At 36.5% G+C, this 10,356-nt stretch overlaps 1 long non-coding RNA gene across 1 annotated transcript; it reads left to right on the top strand.

Annotated features, from left to right (window-relative positions):
- The first annotated feature begins 5,138 nt into the window (after positions 1 to 5,138).
- LOC107844886 lies at positions 5,139 to 10,098 on the top strand. The gene is made up of 2 exons (XR_001666614.2): positions 5,139 to 5,672; positions 9,862 to 10,098. It is a non-coding gene; the product is annotated as an uncharacterized LOC107844886 (long non-coding RNA).
- The last annotated feature ends 258 nt before the right edge of the window (positions 10,099 to 10,356 follow it).

Here is a 10,356-nt window from a genome sequence, read left to right as displayed (position 1 = left end):
AATCATCCCAACATCCAATCATGTCCAAGCCTATTATCCCCAGTCCTTCACAAAACCTCCTCCACAGACTGTTTGGTACCCATCTCCATTTGTTGCTCTAATATTAAAATACCTTCTAATGTCTTATCAAAATCCACCAACAACCCAAAAATTCAACCAATCCCACCAAACCTAAACATAAGTTTCAGAAAGATCCACCGAAATAGTACACTCCTCTAAATGAACCCATAGAACAATTGTATGAACGACTCAAGAAGGCGGACTACCTCACGCCCATTGTTGTCGTACCTTGTGATCCTAAGTCTCGATGGTATCTTCCTGATCAATTTTCTCTTATCACTCTGGGATGAGAGGAAATCCCACTAAGGCGTGCTTTGCCTTGAATAACATGATCCAAAAGTTGATTGATGCCAAAGTGATAAATGTGACGGGGTCAAATTTTGATGAGGATTGATTTTCTAAGCTTCACTTGCACTTATTGACAATGGTGAAGAGTATTTCATGTTTATTCTCCGCTCCAGGCTCTTAGACATTTGAAATTCCTTCAAATTTTACAATTTGCAGTTTTCTTTCATGTTTTCTTTGCTAATGTAATTTGAACTACAATTGACCTGATTCCCCTATGGATATGTAGGCGCTCATTTAACGAGTTAGGTCTCACCATAATAAAACTGTCGTTTCCCTACTTTATCATTTTTGTGTATGGAGTTGGATGAATCAACAATATGATATGAATCAACAAATCTAATGTTCAATAAAAAAGTCGACCTTGTTCATTTCCTGGCTTACTATCTTCTTTACAATTGCAATTTCAAATTCAACATCATGCTCTATCACTGTCCTTTTTTGTGCGTTCGAAGCTCAAATCTTTACGCCTAGAACAATTATCAAGTCCTAGCCTTCATCCTAGATTGCCTTTGTTTTACATTTATTATGTTTTGAACTTATATGTACTATATTGTGACTTTCGTTTGGCCTTGTTTATTTTGTCTAAAGGTTGTCTAGCATTTGAACATCGATCTTAATTATATCTGTAATATGATAAATATACTAAATATTCGAAAAGACTCCATCCCTCTTTCTTCTTGCCTAAGACAAAACATCGTACCTCCATGTCCTCGCCTTACTCATACACCCTCTAAAAAATTTCCTTCTACCCATGGGAGAGTTGATTTAGATGCACGTCATCGAAGGCTTCATGACATAGAGAAAATATTGGACGAGAAACTGTGTTCTAAAGAAATTTACGACCCGAGGTATGAGAAACTGTGTCTACATCCAAAAGTAAATTTACCTCCAGGATACATAGTTCCAAAGTTTAATAGGTTTGATAGGCGTGGAGATCTAATCACACATTTAATGGACTATCATGGAAGACTAGTTGGCATAGGACATAATGAGGTCCTTCTGATGAGATTATTTATTCAAAACATATCAGGAATGACACTCACTTGGTTCGCCCAACAAGATTTCGACAAATGGTGTAATTGGGAAGAATTGGCTCAAGACTTTGTAAGGCAATATAAGTTTAATATCAACACCGGTCCAACAATGTGGGATTTTCTTGAGGTAAAAAGAATGGACCATGAATCTTTTGAGGAATATGCAATACGGTGGCGATTGGAAGCTTCTAAGATACGTTCTTTTGTGCCTGATGAGGAGTTGGTCCAAATTTTCCTCAAATCAATAGAGGGAATCTACTTTCAAAAAATGTTCTTCCTAATCAGTCACAGTTTTGAGAGTCTAGTTTCAATTGGAAAGAAATTAGAATATGAAATTCGAGCGAGGAGAATTATTAATGTTTCTACAAAGATGGCCACTTTTCAATTTCTGCAAAGATGGCCACCTTTCGAATACCAAAGAGTCCATTCGATGAAGGAGAATAGAATTCATCACCCTCCACACCTCAGACACAAAGCTATCAGAATAACGAAGGGATTCATGCTATCGTTAGTTCTCGTGTGTTACATATTGAACCTTATGACTCATAAGATTCTCAAAGAAAGGCTTTTCAAATCCAACCCTACTCTTTCCAACAAGGTTTTTAAAATGATGCTTCTCAAACGCAACCCAACTTTCAACAAGGACCTTATCTAGTACACAATGGTTTCCAACAATCAGAGAGAGTGAGGTCTCGATATTTTACTCTTTTGACTGAGCCCTTAGTGAACATATTTGAAAGATTAAGGGCCCAAGGTATCGTGGAACCAAGGAGAGGATGTATCCTTTTACATCTATCCCTCATTTTGACCCATCTAAAACCTGTGCTTAGACCCATATAAAACCTGTGCTTATCACTCAAACATTCAAGGTCATGATATTGAGGAATGCTCGGCGCTAAGGTACAAGATTCAGAATCTGATTGAAAAGAAAAGGATAAAAGTACGACGAGACCCAATAAGAAATGATCTTGTTACTATGGGTGATATATTTGTTCAAGGAGATCTGACAAAAGTATTTTCAAGACTTTTATGAAAGAAGCGTAAAGCACATCAAATGAATTGACGTGCAAACATTTCCTATTTTCCTTCTTTGATCCTTCTTATGAACAATAAAATTTTCTCGTTTACATTCCTTTGTACTCATGAACTTCGTTCAACCTGACTTCCATTTGGATACGTAGCCCACCCACTCTGGGTCCAGTCTGTATCTAATAAAACATTTTCTTTCCAATCTCTTTCAATTTCTCACACATCCAAAGTGACAGGCTAATAGGCCAAAATCTTAGGCATATAAAGGCATATTATAATTGAGGTCTCGATGTTCAAATGTGGGACAACCATTTCTCTTGGACTAATGTTTTCTTAGAGTGGTACAGGAATATGAGACTCCAAAGATAAAAATGGGTAGAATTTTTGAGGTTTAAAAAAAAACTCAAAAAATTTCACAAATAAACAATACCTCAATTCATAATGACGTGCGAACGACACCTCTCATTCTAAACTGGGGCAAAAATTTTGAGAAATTCTCAAAAATTTTACCATGATGAAGTACAAGTCCCAACGGTCCATGAAGCAGAAACAAAGACCAAGGAGTCAAATCGAGCAAGGTACGAATCAATATTTCTTTTCAACTGATGATTTTTCATTGAGTGCAGACAACATGTACTAAATGCAACAACGATGTTGTGATATCATCGAAGAGGCAAGGATTACATCCCCAATAAAGGAAATGAGATAAGTTGTTTTATCTCTTAACTTTGACAATATTCAATTTGATATTATGTTATTAAACAATATTGGGTTTCTGTAGAACCTTAATCAGTAATATTGGGTTCCTGCAGAACCTTATTGAACAATATTGGGTTCCTATAGAACCTTAATCAATAATATTGGGTTCCTATAAAACCTTAATCACTAACATGGGTTCCTGTAGAACCTTAATTAACAATATTAGGTTCCTGTAGAACCTTAATCAACAATATTGGGTTCCTGTAGAACCTTAATCAATGACATGGGTTCCTGTAGAACCTTAATCAATAATATTGGGTTCCTGTAGAACCTTAATCAACAATATTGGGTTCTTGTAGAACCTTAATCACAATATTGGGTTTCTATCAAACCTTAATCACAATATTAGGTTCCTGCAGAACCTTAATCAACAACATGGATTCCTGTAGAACCTTATTCAACAATATTGGGTTCATGTAGAACCTTATTCAATGATATTGAGTTCTTTTAGAACCTTAGTCAATAACATGGGTTCTTGGAGAACCTTAATCAACAATATCAAATTCCTGTAGAACCTTATTAAACAATCTTGGATTCCTGTAGAACCTTAGTAATATGAGATTTCTATAGAACCTCCCACAATATTGGGTTCCTGTAGAACCTTATTAAATAATCTTGGGTTCCTATAGAACCTTAGTAATATGGGGTTTCTATTGAACCTCCCATAATATTGGTTCTTGTAGAACTTTATTAAACAATCTTGGGTTTCTGTAGAACCTTAGTAATATTGGGTTCCTGTCGAACCTTAATCCACAATATTGGATTGTCGTATAACCTTAATCAACAATGTTGAGTTCCTATAGAAACTTAATAGACAACATTGGGTTCCCATAGAACCTTAATTGAACAATATTAGTTTCTTGAAACCTTACATTTTTCATGCCCTAAATCGCATTCACATTCGATCTCTCAAAACCTTTCCAATCTTGTCTATTCAGGCTATCATTATTCAAATCCTACCTCTTATTTTCATACTTCTTCTTACATAACTCTTCAATCCCATTCACTTCCATCACAACAACCCACGATATCATAGATAATGCCCCTACCTTTATCATTAACAATCTTTAGGAATATTGTTCATTCCTAAATCTAGAACTACAAACGGCCTAATTCTCGTAAAACCGGAGATATGTACGCGACTTGAAACTGAAGTCTCAGCCACACTATTTTTAAAACCACCTCCTATTGATTTAATTTTAACGAATCTTTCTCGGTCGGACAAAATTGACTACTACGTCAACTTTCATTGTTTGACAATTCTTTTATCATTCCCAAGCAATAAAGGGGCAGCTGTTGACACCCAATTTTGACCGTCCGATACTTCTTTTAGGCTGCTATTTTAGCAAAATTATTAATTTCAAATGTTAGCATTTTTTACACATTATTTTCGTATCGAACAAATATTAACATGTCACATTTATGATTTAAAAAGTATAAAAATTATTTTATTATCATTTTTTATAATTTATTAATTCAAATACGACATTTTACATAATTTTATTGAATTATTTTTTTTCATAAATGCGTACACTCACAATTCACAAATATATTTTCTATTATTATTATATTTACTACTTTGTTATTGCTATTATTATTATTATTATCAATAATTTTATAATAATTTTGAAGTAACATTAATTTATTTTAATAGGACGACTCATTATTATTATGATTATTATTATTGAACTAGCAATCACTTTTATCCAAGTTTCCTTTCTTGTGTTTAATTTCTAGCCAATTTTTATCCCAACTGATCTCAATTTTAGCAAAAATTGAATATCAATTAGGATCCCAATTTATGACCTATTTTTAAATGCTTTAATCTCAGTCGTTGATCAAAGTTGATCTAACAACTGAGATCAGATCAACCACTCTTTCTTCTTAAACTACAAAAGAAAACCCTAATCCTCATTACATAAAAATTTCAGCCGTAGCACAACCTTCTCTCTGATCTCTCACTTTCTCTCTCTATTGACAGCCATGGCCATCACCACTCACCCCACCAGTGACGGACAACCAGCAATATCCTCCTCATCCCTCTCGTCTTTACCTCCGTCCCTTGTTACCAAGCGTCACTAGCCATCCACCGGGCAACTTCTAGCACCACCAATAAAGCCGATAATGGCTTCCGCTCTACTCTTTTTCCCATTTTGACAAACCAAACACCAGCGTACAGTGCTGCCACCACTGGCAACCAATAAGAACTGCCAAAACAGCTCCAAAATCAGCCGGCTACCATGGCCGATGAACGGTGAACCGTACCTATCCTATAAATCAGCCTCCACCGAATCAACAGCCAGATTTTCTACCGCCACCAATCACTGCCTCCACCATTGATAAATCTCCACCAATAAATAACATCGCAATCCGACTATTCCGGCCAAATTTGGTAGAAAACAAGTATAAATTCCATAATAGATTTTTATAAATCCATCTCAGGTTTGTATCTCTTGATTGAAAGTTGTTTTCATTGTCATTTTAGTATGAAATTCATGATGTCTGTGACATGAGATATACTTGATTGTCTCAATTTTATGTCTATTTACAATTTTTTGCATCTCCACATGGTAAAAACTTCGATCTGTATGACTGTTTGCTTTGACCCTAATTGTTATTTGAGTTTGGATTTTTGCGAATATTGAAATTGTGATACTATTCATGTTGTTGTTATGAATTTAGATTTATGGCGGAGTTATTAATGCTTTTCCCTTGAGCTTGAAATTATACAGCTTCATGATATGTCATTTGACAATTTTGATAGTTGCATGGATATTTCCAATAAATGCATAGAAAAAGGGTTGTAATAAAGGCCCTCAACTTCCTGCATTATGCCAGCCTCCAAATATCTCAATCTCAATGAGCCAGGAAAAAGATCTGATTTCTTTGAAGAATGTCACTCCAATTAGGTATAGAGATGCTCAGTTGATGGCAATATCTGATGCAAGGACAGATACCATTAATGACAAGAAGTATTTTGAGGGAGGAGGGAGACTTGCTCCCGCTAAACTGAGTCGAGAACTTGTTCTTGATGTAGAAGATCAGGATATTCCCTGGAATGATCTGGTTCTTAAGAAGAGAATTGGGGCAGGGTCTTTTGGTACCGTTCACCGTGTTGATTGGAATGGCTCTGTAAGACAATTGCCCTTAGTTTTGACTGTTTGAAGTATACTTCACGTGTATCTCTCTCTTATTATTTTCAATTAATATGCCTCAATCCCAAAATAGTTGTCACTATATGTATTCTTTATTTGGTAGACTTTTTATATTTTGGTGGCCAAGACTTAGATAGACTTTTTGCTTCTTAGGAAGGGTGATAGAGTGATTTGTAGAGACTACAAGGTTATACCTAGTGAGAGTCTTTTGACTCAACATAGGTTGTTGGTTATGGACTTGGTAATCAATAAGGATCGAAAGAAGAAGAGTGTGGAGGCTTGGCCTAGGATTAAGTGGGGTAGCTTAACTTTGGTTACTGCTTTGGAAATAAAGGAGAAGTTGAAGAGTAGGGGGGCTTTTGAGAATAGAGAGGATGTAGATAGTATGTGGGAGACGACTGCCAGTTGCATTAGGGAGATCGCTAGAGAGGTGTTGGGTGTGTCGAGAGGTCAATCTGGCAAGTATCGAGGGGACTGGTGATGGAACGAAGAGGTTAAGAGGAAGTTAGAGGCTAAGAAGGTGGTTTATGCTAAGTTGGTTGAGAGCAAGGATAATGAGGAGAGACAGGTGAATAAGGAGGAGTATAAGGCAACTAGGAGAGAGGCTAAGTTAGTGGTTACGACAGCTAAGAAAACAACTTTTGAGAGCTTGTATACGGCTTTAGAGGAGAAAGGTAGGGATAAAAAGTTGTATAGGCTTGCCAAGGCCAGGGAGAGGAGGGCTCGTGACCTTGACCAAGTGAAATGCATCAAGGGAGAAGATGGTATGGTGTTGGTTGAGGATGCCCTCATTAGGAAGAGGTGACAACCCAATTTTCATAAACTTTTGAATGACGAGGATGACAAAGGTTGTGTTGGGGGACTTGGAGAATTCTGAGAAGTGTCGTGACTATGGTTATTGTGAGCGTATCAAGGTGGGGGAGGTCAAGGGGCCTATTCACAGGATGCGTCGGGGTAGGGTGATAGGGCCAGATGAGATTCCAGTGGATTTTTAGAAGAGCACTGGCTGGGCATGTTTGGAGTGGTTGACAAGGTTGTTTAACATCATTTTTAGGGCAGCGAAGATGTCTGAAGCGTGGAGGTGGAGTACGATGATTCCTCTGTATAAGAACAAGGGAGACATCCAGAGTTGCAATAATTATAGGGGTATCAAGTTGTTGAGTCATACTATGAAGGTTTGGGAAAGTATGGTAGAGTTGAGGCTGAGAAGGATCGTAACTATCTCTGAGAATCAGTTTGGTCTCATGACAGGTCGCTAGACAATGGAGGCCATTCACCTTGTGAGGAAATTAGTGGAGCAATTTCGAGAGAGGAAGAAGACTTACAAATGGTGTTTATTGATCTTGAGAAGGCTTATGACAGAGTTCCTAGGGATGTTTTGTAGAGTTAGAGGGGTGCCCGTGGCGTACACTAGGACGATTTAGGATATGTATAATGGCGCAAAGACCTATGTGAGGATGATAGGAGGTAATTCCGAGCACTTTCCAGTTATGATAGATTTATACCAGGGATCGACTCTTAGTCCTTTTTTATTTGCCTTGGTGATAGATGTGTTGACGCGACATATTCAAGGGGAGGTGTCTTGGTGTATGTTATTTGCTGATGATATGGTATTGATCGACGAGACTCAGAGAAGAGTTAATGATAAGTTGGAGATTTGGAGATAGACCTTTGATTCTAAAGAGTTTCGGTTGAGCAGGACCAAGACAGAGTACTTGGAGTGTAAGTTTAGTGATATGTCACAGGAGGCTGACGTGGTTGTGAAGTTGGACTCTCATGCCATTTAGAGGAGGGGGAGTTTTAAGTATGAGGATGTCACGCATCGTATTGGGGCAGGGTAGTTGAAAGGAGGCTCGCTTCGGGTGTTTTATGTGATAAGAAGGTGCCTCCGAAGCTTAAAGGTAAGTTCTATAGAGTGATAGTCCGACCGATTATGCTGTATGGAGTGGAGTGTTGGCTAGTTAAGAACTTCCATTTCCAGAAGTTGAGGGTGATGGAGATGAGGATGTTGTGATGGATGTGTGGCCATACCAGGAAAGATAGGGTGAGAAATAAGATTATTCGAGAGAAGGTGAGGGTGACTTCGGTGGAGGACAAGGTACAAAAAGTGTGGTTACGTTAGTTCGGGCACATGATGAGGAAGGGCTCTGATGCTCCAGTGCGGAGGTGTGAGTCACTGGCTATGGATGGTTTTAGGCGGGCTAGAGGTAGGCCGAAGAAATATTGGAAGAAGGTGATTAGGCATGATATGGAGCAGTTACAGCTGACAGAGGATATGACCCTTGATAGAAAGATGTGGAGGATGTGGATTAGGGTAGAGGGTTAACGGGTGGGAGCGTTTTCTTATTTGTGTTTGAAGTTTCTTGTTCGTGAGTATTGAATGATGTCTATGTTTTTTGTTAGATAGTTTTTTTAGTAGTATTTGGTGGTTGTTATATTACCTTATGGATACTGGTGTTAATTTATTTTGCATACTGTACTAGTCTATACGCATTTATGTTTTGTGATTGGATATACTGTTAGCGGTCCTAAGCCGGGGGTCTATCTAAAACAGTCTCTCTACTTCTTCGGAGGTAGTGGTATGGTCTGCGTATGCTCTACCCTCCCCAGACCCCACTATGTGGGAATACACTGGGTATGTTGTTGTTGTTGTTGTTGATTTACCTTTACATGTTGTTCAACATATTTTTTGTAAATTTTGAATTTGATTTTGCACATAGTTAGACTAATTTGGTTAAGAAATCTTTTAGGTACATGATTAGTTACTTTACTTTAAATCAGTTTTGTCATATATGGTAAATATCAAAGGTCAATGCATGCTTACACTTTTTATTTTATTTCTAAAATATCTTTTACTGACCTATTTATGGTAAATTTGCTTCTAATTAATTTAATTTATTTGATTGATGTTTTCAATTATCTGCTTTTCCTTTTATTTCTCTGACTGATTTTACGTGATTGATTGAATTTTTCATAATGGGAAACAATCCCCTTAATTGATTTACTAAATATTATTCTTCCTTTGTTATTGGAATTACTGACAACTCTCCTCACTATATAAATAAACCCCACATTCTCTTATTTGACACAAGTTAGAACATACAACTTCCAACTTACAATACATACACTCCCGGATAAGAAAAGCTTTAAGCAAACAAAAATTTTATTTTATTTTTTGTCTTAGTTGTTCTTATTTTTCGGAGCATTGATCTTGATCAATCTTTATTCTTCTGTGGAAATTCGCTTGAACTTTGCTCTAGCTGGTTTTCTTATTATTGCTTATTATCGTCAACCGGTAAGTCCTTATCGCCGCACTTTCATTTACACTTAAGTGATGATAGAAAGCATGTCCATAGGAATTGTTTTGTATTTTGTTTGCTATGCCATTGCTTGGTTATTTTAATCCATGGAATCATGTCACAATACTCTCATTTGTCTCTTTGTATTTGCAATGTTGTTTTTATTATGTTTAACAGGTTGGGATTTGAAGAGTCGCTCGAAGGGTTTGGGAGGGACTACATTACTCCCTTCTAGTTTAGTTGTTTCTTTCTCTTTATATTGGCCTGTAATGTTGTATAAATGCTATTTTATTGTAATAATAATAATTGGGGACTGCATGGGGGCGGAAATTTACGTGCTCTAGTAATCACGTAGGCAACATAACTTAAGTTTATGTATTTATGTGCTTTTATGTGTTTATGTGAATCTCTCAAGCAAATCCTTAAGATTAATAATAAATTTATTTTACCACTTGAAAATCGCATCCTTGATAGATTTTCGACATGACAAAATTGTTTTGGGCATATAAATTCAAATTTTGTAAAATCAACTTTCATCTTCTTTTTTTTTTTTTTTTTTATTTTCTTTTCTATGTGTTTTCAGCTTAATAAATTTTTCAGCATATAAGTATTAATTTCTAGCATGTTAATATCATTTTTTTTAACATATAATAATAATTTTTAGCATGATAA

The sequence above is a fragment of the Capsicum annuum genome, chromosome 10 (genome assembly GCF_002878395.1).
Source record: "Capsicum annuum cultivar UCD-10X-F1 chromosome 10, UCD10Xv1.1, whole genome shotgun sequence".
In the NCBI taxonomy this organism is placed as follows: Eukaryota; Viridiplantae; Streptophyta; class Magnoliopsida; order Solanales; family Solanaceae; genus Capsicum; species Capsicum annuum.
Note: the sequence above shows the minus strand (reverse complement) of the source record. Positions and strands in the feature narration are given on the sequence as shown.